Source organism: Poecile atricapillus, chromosome 21 (assembly GCF_030490865.1).
Source record: "Poecile atricapillus isolate bPoeAtr1 chromosome 21, bPoeAtr1.hap1, whole genome shotgun sequence".
NCBI classification, from domain to species: Eukaryota; Metazoa; Chordata; class Aves; order Passeriformes; family Paridae; genus Poecile; species Poecile atricapillus.
This window is the reverse complement of record NC_081269.1, coordinates 1,990,209-2,005,347: the sequence shown is the minus strand read 5'-3', so window position 1 is coordinate 2,005,347 and position 15,139 is coordinate 1,990,209. Positions and strand designations below refer to the sequence as shown.

Here is a 15,139-nt window from a genome sequence, read left to right as displayed (position 1 = left end):
CCCACAGGTGAGGGTGTTATGGGGTGATTGCCTCGTGCCAGGGAGCCAAACCCCGGCTCGGGCAGTGCAGAGGCCTCAGGTTGGAGGAGCAGCTCAGTGTCTGTGTCTGTGCTCCACACCCTGCCCCTGCAGGAGCACTCTGCACTGCGCTGCTCGTGGGCCCGAGGCAGGTGCGTGGCCAAATGTGCGGGAGAACCTGGAAATCTGTCTGGGAGCCTGTGGAGAGGGGAGAGACAGGGAGAACAGGAGCCTTGCCGCGGTGTGAGTGTGGGAATTCCCTGCTGGGAGCTGCCAGGACACAGCCAGCCCTGGGCTGAGGCAGGGGCAGGTCTGGTTGGTGGAGCAGGGGTTGGAATGTCCTGTGCGTGGATTTGTTGTGTCTGTGGTGTCGGGGAACACGCGGGGCGAGGGCTGCGAGCCGCAGAGTTTGTGCAATTGACATCAAACCAGTTAAAGCAGCGACTTTGAGCGGCTTTGATGGGAGCGCTGGAACTGCGGGAATGCAGTGCAGAGGCTCTGGGCACAGCTGGGTGGGGTGTGTCTGTCTGTCTGTCTGTGTGTCTGTCTGTGTGTCTGTCTGTTGGGGGGTGTGTGTGTGTGTGTCTGTCTGTCAGGGTGTCTGTCTGTCGGTGTGTGTGTGTCTGTCTGTCGGTGTGTGTGTCTGTCTGTCGGTGTGTGTGTCTGTCTGTCGGTGTGTGTGTCTGTCTGTCGGTGTGTCTGTCTGTCTGTCGGTGTCTCTGTCGGTCGGTGTGTGTGTGTCTGTCTGTCGGTGTGTCTGTCTGTCGGTGTGTCTGTCTGTCTGTCGGTGTCTCTGTCGGTCGGTGTGTGTCTGTCTGTCTGTCGGTGTGTGTGTGTCTGTCTGTCGGTGTGTCTGTCTGTCGGTGTGTCTGTCTGTCGGTGTGTGTGTGTCTGTCTGTCGGTGTGTGTGTGTCTGTCTGTCGGTGTGTGTGTGTCTGTCTGTCTGTCGGTGTGTCTGTCTGTCTGTCGGTGTGTCTGTCTGTCTGCCAGTGTCTGTCTGTCTGTCTGTTGGTGTGTCTGTCTGTCTGTTGGTGTGTCTGTCTGTCGGTGTGTGTGTCTGTCTGTCGGTGTGTGTGTCTGTCTGTCGGTGTGTCTGTCTGTCTGCCAGTGTGTGTGTGTCTGTCTGTCGGTGTGTCTGTCTGTCGGTGTGTGTCTGTCTGTCTGTCGGTGTGTGTCTGTCTGTCTGTCGGTGTGTGTGTGTCTGTCTGTCGGTGTGTCTGTCTGTCTGTCGGTGTGTGTGTGTTTCCCCGGCAGCAGGAGCAGGGCTGTCTGAGGCTCTGGCTGTGCGGTGTCCCCGTTCCGGTCCCCCGGTGCTCCCCGCTAGGTGGGAGCCGCGCTCCGCTCCCGGCGGCTCCTCCCGAGCCCGGCCCGGGCGCTGCGGGTTCCCCAGCCCGGCTGCGGCTCCGAGCCTTCAGCACAGAGGGATGTGAAAGGCACCGCGCCTTCCCCCGGCAGCGGGGGATGGAGAGCCCCGGGTGCGGGCTGCTCCGGGACTGCCCGGCCCAGGGACAGCCCCTGCGCTCCGTGATGTCCCCGCAGCCCTTGGCAAGGCTCGTTCGCCGTCCCACAGCCCGGAGCAGCCGGGTGACCTTTCCTGGGCCAAATTCCTGACCTTCCTCCCGCGGGGCGGGCGCTGCGTGTGGCAGCTCCTGATTTAAGGCTATTTTAAGTGACGGTAAATGCCGGAGTTCCGGTTACACTGAGCCTTAATTCCTGAGGCTCCGGAGCCGAGAGAAGCACGGGCAGTGACACCTTCCACAGCTCTGAAGGTTCTCCAAGGCCAGGCTGAAGGTTTTCCAAGGCCAGCTCCTAAAAATGGGGGCTTCACCCGGAGGTTTCGGGGTGCAGAGCTGCCTGCCCTCCAGCAGGGCACAGCTACACCGGTGCTGTGGGTGCCTGGAGGAGTCTCCTGGGGATGATGCAGTGTCCTTAGAGTGATGTTTTCCCAAGCAGTGCCAGTGCAGGAGGTGTCCTGCTGGAATAAACACCTCCAGCCCCACAGATCAGGGCTGCAGAGCCGGGCTCTGAGCTTGGGCACTGTTTTAACCCACAGGCAGCTGCTCCCAGAGCCCTGCTCAGCTGCTTCACGTGTTCCTGGGCCATGGATTATCTGCTGGTATGTGTTGAGGGCAAAGGAACTAAGGATTTAATAGGATCAGGTCTAATGTCTGGAGCAGCCAAAATAATTCATCAGCTTTGCTGGAAAAACAGGTGATCTGACCTTGCCAATGCCAAGCTTCAGCGAGGCAGATAATAAAGCGTTTAAAGAACATAGCTCCAAATAAGATATAAAATTGTTGGCATTGCCACTGTGGAGTCACCTGGGATTTGTCTCTGTCCAACCCTGCCTGCACACACACATTTGGTCTTCAAACCTGCCCCATTTTGAGCTTTGGAATATTCCAGAAATCGATATCTGTTAGGAAAATGGATGTGGAATTGGAGCAGGTGCTGCCCTGACGTGCTTGTGTTTCCACACTGGAGAGGGGGTGGCACAGAGGTGGCTCCTGCTTTGCAAGACCTGGGCACTGTCAGCTCTGCCACCTGCCTGGTTCTGGTTCTAAATTAGGGCTTTTAACAAATTTGGATTGGTGCTCCTTGTGGTGTTTTGCTTCTGCAGCACCAGCAATGTCCATGGCATGGTAATTCCTGGCCCCAGAGTTCTGGGATGTGTAAGGTGCAGGGCAGGAGCAGCAGGAGGGTCAGAGCAAACCAGTGAGAACAGCATCAGCAGTGGCTGAAGAAGCTGCTGCTGTTTTATCTGTAAATGTTAAGTACTGGCAGGACCTGAGCCCCTCGTTGGTCACTTCTGACCCAGTGATGGCAGCCAGGGCCAGTTTGGCCGGGTCAGCCGGTGGGGCTGAGGCTGATCCCAGCTGTGGGCTGAGTTCACTCTTGGGCACAGCAGTGCATTTAATGAATATTTGACGATTTAATGAATATTTGCGCTGTGTCCCGCAGCTCAGTCTGGCTGTGAGGGCTTTGCTGGCAGAGAGGGATGTGCAGCCCCCTCTGGCCCCATCCCCATCAGCTCTGCCCCGGTGGGGCTGCTCCCCCGGGCCGGTGTCACTCGCTCGGAGCCGGTCCCTCCCCCGAGGCAGGGATTTGAATCCTCCCCTGGACTCAGCCGTGCTTTGGGACATCCCCCGCTGCTCCCAGGCCCGAGCAGCAGAGCTGGGGGGTCCCAGCCCGGTGGCTCAGCTGCCCTTGGCTCTGTCTGTCCCTGTGCTGCTGCTGCCTCTCTGCATATTGCAAGCTCATTCTGATGTGCGCTAATGCTATTATCCTCCAGAAATTGAAATCAAGTCTGAACCTATAATGTTTCACTGGGAGGGAATTGGGGTTATATATTCCTGTGTACAGCAGCATTCTATTTCAGTCATAGCATTTAATTATGATTGGTGTGTTAGTGCCCACCAGAGCATAACAAATTGTCATTATGTTATTCTGCTGAGTCTAATTTAATTGGCAAGTTGTCACAAAAGCAATTATCCATCATTTATTTTGTTGCCATAACCACATCTTGGAGAGCACCTGCTGTCTGAAGTGGAAAGGCTCTGCAGTCTCTTGGTCCTGGATTTCTTCCACTTGCCTGACACAAAGACACCATTTCCTCCTCTTATTTAAAAAGATGTTCCTGTTTTCCCAGCGTGGGCTGCTGTGCAGGGCTGGGAATGCCGCAGGAAATGCTCAGTGCGGGCAGAGCCCTGTTGGGGCATCCCGGGGCTGCTGCGATCCGGGGAAGGTGGTCAGCTCTGGGAGTCTCTCCTCACTTCTGGAGAGCTGGGATGAACCTGGGAGAAAAAGGAAAGCTCGAAATGAGACATTCCCTGCCTGGAGTAAATAAAGCTCTTGGCTTCTTGCCAATAATTTCGGGGGGAAACAGGGAGGGGAAAAAAGCCTCTGAACTGCTGGTGGTTTATTTTGGTGTCTAAACACACAGGCTGAGTGTGCCCGGAGGTGTTTGGAGGAGCAGAAGGGCTGCAGGGGCTCAGCGCTGGCACTCGGAGCTCGTTCGGGAGCTGCTCACATAAGGAGCAAACAGCCCGAGTTTGACATCGGTGCCGTCCATCCCCACCCTGCTCCCATCCTGGGACATCACAGGGTGCCCTGGGGCACCTCAGCTTCCCTGGCTGTCGCTCCCTGGCTCCCAGAGCCGCTGGAATCCATCCCAGTGCCAGGCAGCCTGGGCTGATCTCCACTGAGCAAGTTTCAGATAAGGCATCTGGGCTCCCGGAGAGATTAGGAGGCTGGCGAGGGAAGATTAGTGGTTCCTTCTAATCCAACAGCCAAAGCAATATCAGACTTCCCGAGACCAGCCCCAAACTGCTGATTTTCTCCTTCCTGAGATGGCACGTGGCTGTGACCTGTTCACTTTTGAGATTTTGGAGATTGCATCCCAAAATCCTGCAAGGCTAATGCAGACTCATGAACCCAAAGCCTGTGACTCACTGTGATAAATGAGTAAATAAATGAAAATCTGTTCTGATGTCTGTATTTCTGTGAGTTACTCCCCTCTCCGCCCTGTCTGTAATCTCTTCCCCTCTGGTAGTTCTGATTAGTTGCTAATGAGGAAAGATGATTTTGTAGTTAAAGCACAGAGAGGGGGTTTTGTTCCTAGTTCTGCTTTTTAAATTTTCCCTTCCATGTCTTGATTTCCCAATCTGTGGGCCCCGATACTGTTGATTTAAGATGGATGGTGTAAAGTTAAATTAATCCATATTTGCAAAGCAATTTGTTTCAAAGGGAGGGGTACAGTGACTTGGAAAGGAAGAATCATAAATTTTCCCTCTCGGGACTGAAGGTGAGCGCTGTCCTTGTCTCATTTCCCCGCAGTGACAGCCTGGTGTTGGCCGAGCTCCTTGCTCAGCTCTGGGGCTCTGCTCTGTCCCTGCTGTGCCTCTCTGCTCACTCCCGGGGCTGGAGCTCATCCTTTCCCCGGGCTGGCTCCTGTGAGCTGCTGGGGCAGCCGAAGGGTGCAGGGTTAAACCTCCAGCCATTCCAGCAGATATTTGTGTGTCTGATTTATGGGTGAAATTCCCCGGGATGGAGGAGGCATCGTGAAACGGCTGAGTGTGATAAATAACTCACTGTAATGTATTATTTAGCAAATTATAATGAAAAGCAGAAAATACACAGAGGGGAGCAGACAAATGCATTCCCCAGCTGGCAACTTCCCAATGCTTTAGAGCCAGGAAACGGATATTTAAGAGGGTTTGGGAATTTCCATGGCTTCCCCTACAGATACATCACCTTTCTGGGAGTGTATTTATTGGGTGCCCTGCTGCTGGCTGTGATCCTGGGGCAGGAAATCACCCCAAGAGCCCCAAGAGAGGAGTGGAGCCGAGCTCCGTGAGCAGGGCACCACCAGAGCTGTTCCCCAGGAGGGAAATCCCCAAGATTCCCTTGATCCTGGAGCTCCGGGATGCTGCGGGAGGCACGGGGACGGTCCCAAAGCAGCGTGTTTGTGTTCGGAGCGAGGCGGGCGAGCTGCGCTGCCTCCCGCAGCCCCTTTCAGCCTCTCCGGGGCATCCACCGGCCGTGGGCCGAATCCCAGCTTTCCTGGGCAGAGCTTTCCTGGGCAGAGCTTTCCTGGGCAGAGCTTTCCTGGGCAGAGCTCTCCCGGCTCTCCACCGCCGCCGCTCCCGGTGCCCGCGGTGGCACCAGGGGGTGCTGCCTGATCGCGCTCGGCGCTGCCACCGGCGGAGCAGCGAGAAGGTGACTCGGCTTTACCTGTTTGCTGGGGTTTTTACCTGTTTGCTGGGATTTTTACCTGTTTGCTGGGTTTTTTACCTGTTTGCTGGGTTTTTTACCTGTTTGCTGGGATTTTTACCTGTTTGCTGGGTTTTTTACCTGTTTGCTGGGTTTTTTACCTGTTTGCTGGGGTTTTTACCTGTTTGCTGGGATTTTTACCTGTTTGCTGGGGTTTTTTACCTGTTTGCTGGGTTTTTTACCTGTTTGCTGAGGTTTTTTACCTGTTTGCTGAGGTTTTTTACCTGTTTGCTGGGTTTTTTACCTGTTTGCTGGGGTTTTTACCTGTTTGCTGGGGTTTTTACCTGTTTGCTGGTTTTTTTACCTGTTTGTTGGGGTTTTTTACCTGTTTGCTGGGTTTTTTACCTGTTTGCTGAGGTTTTTTACCTGTTTGCTGAGGTTTTTTACCTGTTTGCTGGGATTTTTTACCTCTTTGCTGTTTTTTTCCATTATTATTTCAGTTTGACTGCTCCCATCTCCTCCCCCGGCGGGACAGCACTGCTGGGGTGGGTTTCCCGTGGCAGCGTGCGATGCTCTCTCTGCTCCTTGCTGTTGAGACATTTCAAAATCTGTGTTTTAGTGGGGGCGAAACGCATCCCTGCCTGGTGGATAACCTCTGCCTGCCGGCCTGGGACGGCGGCAGCGCTTCTGGCCGGCACAGACCCCTCCCCTGGGGACATCCCTGGGGACATCCCGGCTGCTCCCCGCTGGCCTTTTCCTTGCGGGGAGCAGCTGCCCTCGGCCCCACCGGCCTTTGGGTCTCCGGGAAGCCCCAGACGCTTTTCCAGCCGTCCTGGAGATGCCTTGGCAGGAGGCAGCGCGGGGTTTGAGCGCTGAACTTGCAGCTGGTGGCCGGCGTGAGGCTTCCAAGGTCTCCTTGGGGCCGCGGGATCAGCGCGATCTGAGCATTGCCAGGGCTTTATCGGCAGCGCTGATAGTGTAGGGGCCTTCAGCTGAGCAGAGAGGAGAAGATAAGAGACTTGGAGAGAACTTGACTGGGTGACTAAGATAAATTTACTGTACTACAGGAAATCGAAATGTGAAATAAAGATCTCAAACAGCTGAAATATTTAAAAAGATACAGAAGTTGGGCGCGCGTGAGAGCCATTCCGAGCGCGCCGGCTCCCGCCGGGACCGGCCCTTATCAATCCATCACCGGCCTGGCTGAATTTTATAAAAGATAATAGGGTGGAGGGAGAATTGAAATAGAAACTATCCATTACCGGCGCCTGAATGACAGGTTCTCTGTGCAAAGTAAGATCATAATTAACAGCAGAGAGACTGAAAGTTTTCTGCTTTCTGCTGCTGTTTGTTTTCCTTCCTGGCACTGTGGGGCAGGGTGGGCACACGGGGGGACCCGGGGGGAATTTCTGTAGTGCCACAGCCTCTTCTCCAGGTTCTTTCCTTGTGCCTTTATCAAGGGGCTCTCCAAAAAAGCAGCTTTTAAAAAATGCGCTTGATTTTGCAATTCCTTGGGTTAAAAAGGTTACTTGAGCTCCACCTTTTGCTGCTGGTGGCTCTTTGTTTTCTCCAGACCCCAAAAACACAGCCAAGATGACCAGCCCTGCTCTGTGGGACACTGGGAGGGTTGGAAAAGTAAGTCTCATCTTCTTAACCCCTTTTTTTGCTCTGCTCCAACCCCTATTTGCAGTCTCTCATGATGAAATCCTCACGAACATCCACAGGCACCAGGTTATGCTCCCTGTCTTTAAAATGTCCTTCAAACCATAAACGCTCGGTTGAAAATGGTTCCGAATGTTTTTCCTCCTGGCTCATTTAATTTGGAAGCAGCGGCAGGAGCGCTGCTGCCATTACACCCAATATTTGGGAATGTGAAATTGCAACACGAGGAGAGGAATTAGTGGAGCACTCGGAGTTGCAATGAGCACAGATTGGGTGGATGGGAATGCTGGGGAGCTGAGAGCAGGCGTGGGAAGCCTGACAGGGAAATCATCTATAAGGGCTAATGGAAGACCTGAGAGAAAGGGAATAGCAAACCTCAGGCTCAGGCTGGGAAGGAAATCATCCTAATTTGCTTGTGTTTAGTAACCCGAGACATAATTAATGATATGAGAAGGGACATTTGAAGAAATGTGTCTCCTGCCTGTTTTGCAGGGATCCATCTCTGCCTGTGCTGCCTGCAGCCTGATCCTGCAGCTGGAGCCTGGCTCCAGGGCTGCTGCAGGTTTGGTCAGCACCCAGAGCAAACTAAATCTCCATCTTCCTGGGGCTCTGCCTCCCTTCTGGTGTCACAGGAGTTCAGAGGGTGTTGGGCAGATCAGCGAGAGGAAGCTGGGTCAGTCTCTGACCTTCGTTCCTCCCTTCCAGGGAGGAATCCAGGTAGTTCCAGAGGGTTGGAACCAGATGATCTTTAATGTCCCTTTCAACTCAAAGTGTTCTGTGATTCTGTGACCTTGGAGCAGAGCAGTGATGGGGTCCCAGCCTTTCAGGTGCTCCATGAGGTGATGTGTGAATACAACCCCACCATCTGCCCGTGGCTGAGAGGGCCCAACAGGTTGTCATGCAAAACTGGAATTGGCTCATTTCTGAGATGAGATGACTTAAAAACGCCCGAGGTAGAGGAAATGGATACATCATTATTGTTATCTTCATCTCTGCCATCAGCCCTGCGCTGGAATGTGCTCCAGCACCGAGGGACCAGCACAGATGTGCGGGGGGAGCTGCCGAGCTGTCCTGTGACCTACAGCTTTGGAAATGAGGCAAACAGAGCTGGTGCTGCTCGGGCACGTTAATTGGGTGGGAACCTTTGCATAACCTTTAGAAAATCTTGGGCTGTGTGTGAATCCACAGCCCAGAGCACGCACACAGCATCACTCGGGGTCAAGGTCCTCGGGCTGGGGGAGATGTGGGGACCTGTCCTACCCAAAAACTTGTGTGACCCCTCAACTGCTCCCCAAACTTGTCTGGTTCACTCCTGCTCTGCCAGGGGCTGCAGGGGAGGAAGGAGCCCCCCTGTGTCCCCAGCCCATCCCGGGCCGCAGCCCCCTCCCCTCCTTGCCCTGGAATCCATCCCAGCGCCCGCCAGATTGCCTTGTCCGTTCCAATGATCTTTAACTCCATTTTCCCCGAGCAATCAGCAGCATTTTCTCTTCATCCAGGTGGTCTTTTCCCATTTTGCTCTCTCCAGTCCCCGCACCCAGGGCAGTCACATCTCATCACGCTTTCTCTCAGGCCATTTGTACCTCCAGCTTTTTCTGTTGCCATCAATTTGGCGGCGGCCGCTCCCCCTGCGCTCACCGCAGCTTCTGTGGGGATGGAACTCAACCTGCAGAGCCTCAGCAGAAGCAAATGCAAACCCCCTGCAGCCCCTGCCCGCCTGCTTTTCATGCAGGGTGGCTCCCCAGTTTATTTTGTGAGAAAGTCATCCCTTAAAAACCTTCTTCCTAGAGAGACTGTAAGGAAGCAGAGGCAAATGTGGATTTTTAGGAGAGACTTAGTGGCTGCTGAGGAAGTAAAGACTGAAAACATGCAGTAATAAATATTGCTTTCCCAAAGGCTGAATAATAATAGTAATAAATGGATATTAGGAAGGGATCCTCCCTGTCAGGGTGGGCAGGCCCTGGCACAGGGTGCCCAGAGAGGCTGGGGCTGCCCCTGGATCCCTGGAAGTGTCCAAGGCCAGGCTGGATGGGGCTTGGAACAGCCTGGGACAGTGGCAGGTGTCCCTGCCCATGGCAGGGGGGATTGGACAGGCTTTAAGGTCCCTTTCAAACCATTCCATGATTCTACGATAACAATAATGATATTATGTTATATTAAATATCAGGCAGCATCCTTTGGCCACCTTTCCAACTCCATGTTCTGCCCTGCAACCTCCCTCCTGCTCACTTCTAAGCAAGGTGTCCCTGCTCATCCCTGTGTGCTGAAGGTGATTTCTGCCCCCTCCCCATCCCAGGGAAAGATATCCCAGAGCCCCTTCTGCTCCCAGCCTGTTCTGAGGTTCATTGAAACAAGAGCCTTTTTTTTTGGTCCTCAGCTTGCCCAGGCTTTACCCTGGACTTCAAATCATTCAGCAGCAGATTGCAAAACCCAGGATTGTCTGTTCTGTGTATCAATAAAAAAGAAAAATACAAGGTTATGGGAATAAAAGATCACTTAATTGGGAGTGCATCCTGTCTCCCCTGCACCGAGCATCAGCTCAGCAAAACACTTTAAGTGTGTGATTAAATATAAGCTCTCTCCTCAGCCCCTCGCTGTTCAGTGGAGCAGTTTGGTGAGTGCTGAGGTATTTGCTGAGCAGGGCTTTGCTGTCTCCCTGTTCTTCCTTGGGCAGAAGAATTAAGCACACATCGCTATCACCTATTAATAAGGCAGCAAGTAGCCACAGCAGCCCTTGTGCAGCGCAATGGAGCTCATCATTTTTCTATATAGGAGCAATTAAGCTGCACCAGGAGGCCTGTGTCTTTATATCATCACCTAATGGCAGTGCAGAAGTATTCCAGGGTGGGAGAGGGGGGAAAAATCACATCCATATTTAATTGGTAAAGTTATCACCTTCGCTTCAGAGCCCCAACTTGCAGCCCTTCTGGCCAAGTTCCAAGTCAGATCTATTTCCCCCCGGCTGGGAAGCGAGGAAAGTGTCCTTATATTATGCTTCTGCAACAAAATACCTTTTGAGAGCTCATGAGCGTGCTCCCAACCGCAGTAAATAACTGATGGTCCCTGTTCTTTGCGGCAAATGAAGATGTCTTTGAGCTGTTAGATTCCTTTCGGGTTTTTTTAAGGAAATTATTTGTCTTATTATTATTCTCCAGCCCCACACTTGCCTGTCAGATTAAATTTTTTATTGCACTAAACCTCAGAGCCATCTGGAGCCCCTCACATCCCAGAGCACAGCAGCGTGGCCCTTCCCTCTTCAACGTTCAGATTCCTCCTAAGCTCTTTATTTTTACAGTAAATTGTCCATCCATTGTTTCCATCCAGGCGTCCCCTGGGGTCCATCCCTGAGGCTCTGTTTTGTTTTGTTTTGTTGTCCAACCCTGCTGAGGTTGGTGGCTCCAGGGGCTGCCTCTCCTCGGCCAAATCTCTCATTTTCCAGCTTCTCCCGGTGGCTCTGCGAGCCCCAAGGTCTCCCGTGGGTTGGCAACACTTTGCTCCCAAACCTCTTCTCTCTTTCTGCCCCGCTCTCCTCCCTCCCCAGTGGAGCTGCTGATGGAGCTGGGGATCCTCAGGTGCCACCTGCAGGTGCCAGCAGTGTGTGGTGGCTCCTGCCAGGGCTGGGGATGAGCTCGGTGACAGTGACAGGCTCAGAGCCGCGGTGGCACTGCAGCCCTGGCCCTTGCTGGCCAACACTGGGAAAATATCAGCAGGAAAGAGTGGCCCTGACCAGCCAGCCCTCCTCAGCTCTGCAGTGCCCCGTGGCAGGGGGATGTTGCCTCACTGTGTTCTGAAGAGAAAGAGAAAAAGGAGAGGAGAAATATCGATAACTTCCGTCTCCTCAAGCCCAGTAACTAGTTTTTGACACTTCACTGCCACTCTAGCTTCACAAAGCCCAAGCTCTCTGAAGATTAATTGATGTAGGCCACTCAACCTATTTTCAAATCCTTTTCAGTTACCATTTAAAACCTTCTGATTTATTTTTTTTGATAAAGTCACTGAGGCTTTTTATGGATTCTCAAATGATTGTCCAGCTTGACAAATTGGATTCTTAAAGCTGGTTCTTTCAAGAAAAGGATGTGGTTTGACAAGACAAGAAACAGCTCATCTTTGAGACAGGGGGATAAATAAAAAAATAAAATAAAATCCCATTCTTCGAGTCAGGTGCTGCTCAATGGGTGTCGTGCTCGTCACTGATAATCTTATCTGGCTGTGATGGGAAGGGACCCACACAAAGGGGCCTGGCCGGGCTGGAGGGCTGATATGGCGCTGATTAATGGTTCTGTCCAGGCGTGCAGAGCTCAGGAAAGGTGATTAATGCCCTGGGAGACGAACTGTGACCCCTCCCCTCGCTGGCACCGCTGCAGGGGCACCTCCTGGAGCTGTGGTGGGTCAGGGACACCCCTGGTGCTGTGAGGGATATGGGGCACCCCTGGAGCTGTGATGGGTCAGGGACACCCCTGATGCTGTGAGGGATATGGGGCACCCCTGGTGCTGTGAGGGATATGGGGCACCCCCTGAGGCTGTGATGGGTCAGGGGCACCCCTGGTGCTGTGAGGGATATGGGGCACCCCTGGTGCTGTGATGGGTCAGGGACACCCCTGATGCTGTGAGGGATATGGGGCACCCCTGGTGCTGTGAGGGATATGGGGCACCCCCTGAGGCTGTGATGGGTCAGGGGCACCCCTGGTGCTGTGAGGGATATGGGGCACCCCTGGTGCTGTGATGGGTCAGGGACACCCCCGATGCTGTGGTGGGTCAGGAACACCCCTGGTGCTGTGGTGGGTCAGGGACACCCCCTGGTGCTGTGAGGGATATGGGGCACCCCGTGATGCTGTGAGGGATATGGGGCACCCCCGATGCTGTGGTGGGTCAGGGACACCCCTGATGCTGTGGTGGGTCAGGGACACCCCCTGGAGCTGTGAGGGATATCGGGCACCCCCTGGTGCTGTGGTGGGTTGGCTCCTGCTCCCACTCCCCGCAGGGCAGGGGACAGCTGTGTTCCCACCCCGACCTGTGCTGGCTTTGTGAGGTGGTGCCAGTCCCCGTGCTGGTGTTTCTGGTGGAGGTTTGGCCCTCCTGGCTGTGCAGGGACTCTGGTGTCAGGCTCTGTGCAGAGCAGAGCGTGTTGGTGTCTCATGGGGATGGGGCAGAGCAGCTGTGGAGGTGAGTGGGGCATTCCTGGGTTTTGGGAGCCCAAACAAGGATGGAGCTTGACCCCGTGAGAAGAGTCCCTGTCCCTGGCAGGGCAGGTGGAGCGAGATGAGCTTTACTGTCCCTCCCAGCCCAGCCCATTCTCTGGTTCTGTGTCTGGCACTCTCTGAGCCCTCTCAGGGCCACCGAGGGCTGTGCTGGCACCAGGCTCGGTGTCACCTGCTGGCCTGGGCTGTGGGACCTCCCCAGGGCTGCAGTGCCACCGGGAGCCGGAGCACACGGACATGGCAGGCAGGACAAGACACAGTCCCTCTCTGTTTAAGTCATGATTCTCATTTTTTAATTGACTGCCTTCACTTTGAACATTTCCCACCTGGCAGTTACTCTGAATAATGGAAATGCATCTCAGCTCCTACCTGCTCTCTGCACTGAACCACTCTGGGTGATACTTTATATCTTATTATGGTTATTTATTATGATGTCCAGTTTGGTTCTGTAGCAGAGGGAGATCATTAACCTCTCCTGCAGTAAAGAGAACTCTCCATGTTGTTTTCAAAGCCATTAAAGCTTTGAAAACGCCTCTTTTTTTTTTTTTTTTTTTTTTTTTTTTTTTTAAAGTAAAGAACCTACAGGGCTGCATAACAAACTGCTGACACAGGCTGGTGAATGCAGAGGGAGCACAGACCCTCCTGCTGGGTCCCACGGAATTGCAGAGCTGGGAGCCAGGAAGGAGTTATTGGCTTGTTAGGGAGCACAGGAGAGGGGCTGGGAACGTGGAACAGGTTCTGGTGCTGCTGAGAGAGGAGGAGGAGGAGGTCACAGGAGGGGCAGGAGATGCCACCTGGGGTCTCCAAGGACACATCTCCCTGGGCCAGCAGCTCTTTGGTCCGGTCCAAATGCACCACAGCAAATTCCCTGCTCCTCCACCAAGGCCCATGGAATCCCCCATGGCTGTTGGCACCTCCTGGTGCTGCTGTTCCCTTCTTTTTGGGGCTCCTTCCCCCCGGTGCCTTGGCGAGAACCAGGAGCCTCCTGCACAGATTGCTGCTCTCAGAGGCTGCATATGGTCTCTTAATATCTATTTTTGGTCGCTTAACGTCAATTTATGGCCACCTAATGCCATGCCCAGATGTTGCTGCTGGTGGGGCTGGGAGAGTGCTCTGTTTTCCGTGTCTGCTGAGGTCTCAGTGCTGGACACAGCTCAGCTCACCAGGAGCTCCAGTCAGTCACGTGGGGAATTCATCTGGAGAGAGAGAAAGGCAGATGCTGTGTCTCCCACCTGGGTGGGCAGCACGTCCCTGCTGGAGATGTGTGTCCACCCTGGAGCTGTGCTTTGCTCAGGACCCGGGCTGATCCTGATTTAGATCCTGTCTGCAGCAGGAGGGATGCTCATGTCCCACAAAGTCACCTTGGCTTCCATCCACACCGTGTTCCTTCATGCCCAGAAGAACCTGAAATAAGATGTTCCCCATCTCCAGACAGCCACAGGCTACTCCAGCGTGATGGCTGCTGGTGATAAAGCCTCTGTAGATGTCCCAGTTTTTGGAAGCACATGGTGCTGGCCATATGGCTGGGGAATACAGGGGCTGCAGACATGATGGGATGCTAATGAATCAGTGCTGTTCTCTGGCCTGTCTGTGCCTCTCACAACCAAGGAGATGCTGTTCATTAAGCTCTTCTTGAAGTGCCATCATAGACAGAAAAGCATCTCTGGATTAAAAAAAAAGGTGCAGCAGTTCCTTGTTTTTCTCTTCCCAGGTCTTCCAGGTGGAATTTGCTCCATTGGAAAGCCAGGAGATGGTTTTCCCAATGGCTCCGAGGACATTGCTCATGCTCTGGCTGCACAAAGTTGCTCCTGTAGCTGTGATGCACCTCGGGGGAGCTGAGTGTTTGCTTTTCCACTCCTCACGCTGTGACCTGAGGTGATATTGAGAATTAGGCGCTGTTTTCACCTCCCCCAGGCAGCTGTAGCTCCACCACGGGCTTGTAGCACCTCCATCCCCACATGCCAGGAGTTCTCTCCCGTGTCAAATGCTGCCTGAGAACGAAGCTGAAACGTTTCCATCCCACCATCCTTGGCTGCAGAAGTGGTTTTGGCTGATGCACCAAGGCAGTCTGGCTTTGCAGAGGTCCCTGAAGGATGTGGAAGCAGAGTGACTCCTTTTCTCCCCAAGAGCCTTCAGCCTCGGCTGCTGCTGCTGCTGCAGGGGCTCACGGAGGGGAAAGAACAGGAGCTGGGGATCACAAAGGAAACTAGGCCAGAAAATGCAGCAGATAGTTTGCAAAAGGATGATCCAAGCAGCTTTGATATGGATATGTTCCCTCGGAAAGACACAGCGCTGGAGAAGCTCTTTATCAGTGTCAGGAGATGACAAACGATGGTGGGGGAAAGTCACGGGGCTGCTGCAGCTGCAGCACCTTGGAAATGCTGCAGGTACCGGAGCTGCTCGCGCCTCGGGCCCGCTGCCGCCCCAATTAATCACGGAGAAAAAGGATTGTCTTCTCCTCTGCTCTTTTTATAGCACCAGGAGGGAGCCAGGGGAGAGGAGGAAGAGGAGAACTGCATGTGAGCACATTTGGGAAGATGATGCCCCATCCC

At 53.8% G+C, this 15,139-nt stretch overlaps 1 protein-coding gene across 1 annotated transcript in view; it reads right to left on the bottom strand.

Annotated features, from left to right (window-relative positions):
* The window catches only part of HEATR6 (HEAT repeat containing 6), a 340,544-nt gene that overhangs the window by 105,963 nt on the left and 219,442 nt on the right, over positions 1-15,139 (bottom strand). The gene's annotated exons all lie outside the window — the stretch shown is intronic.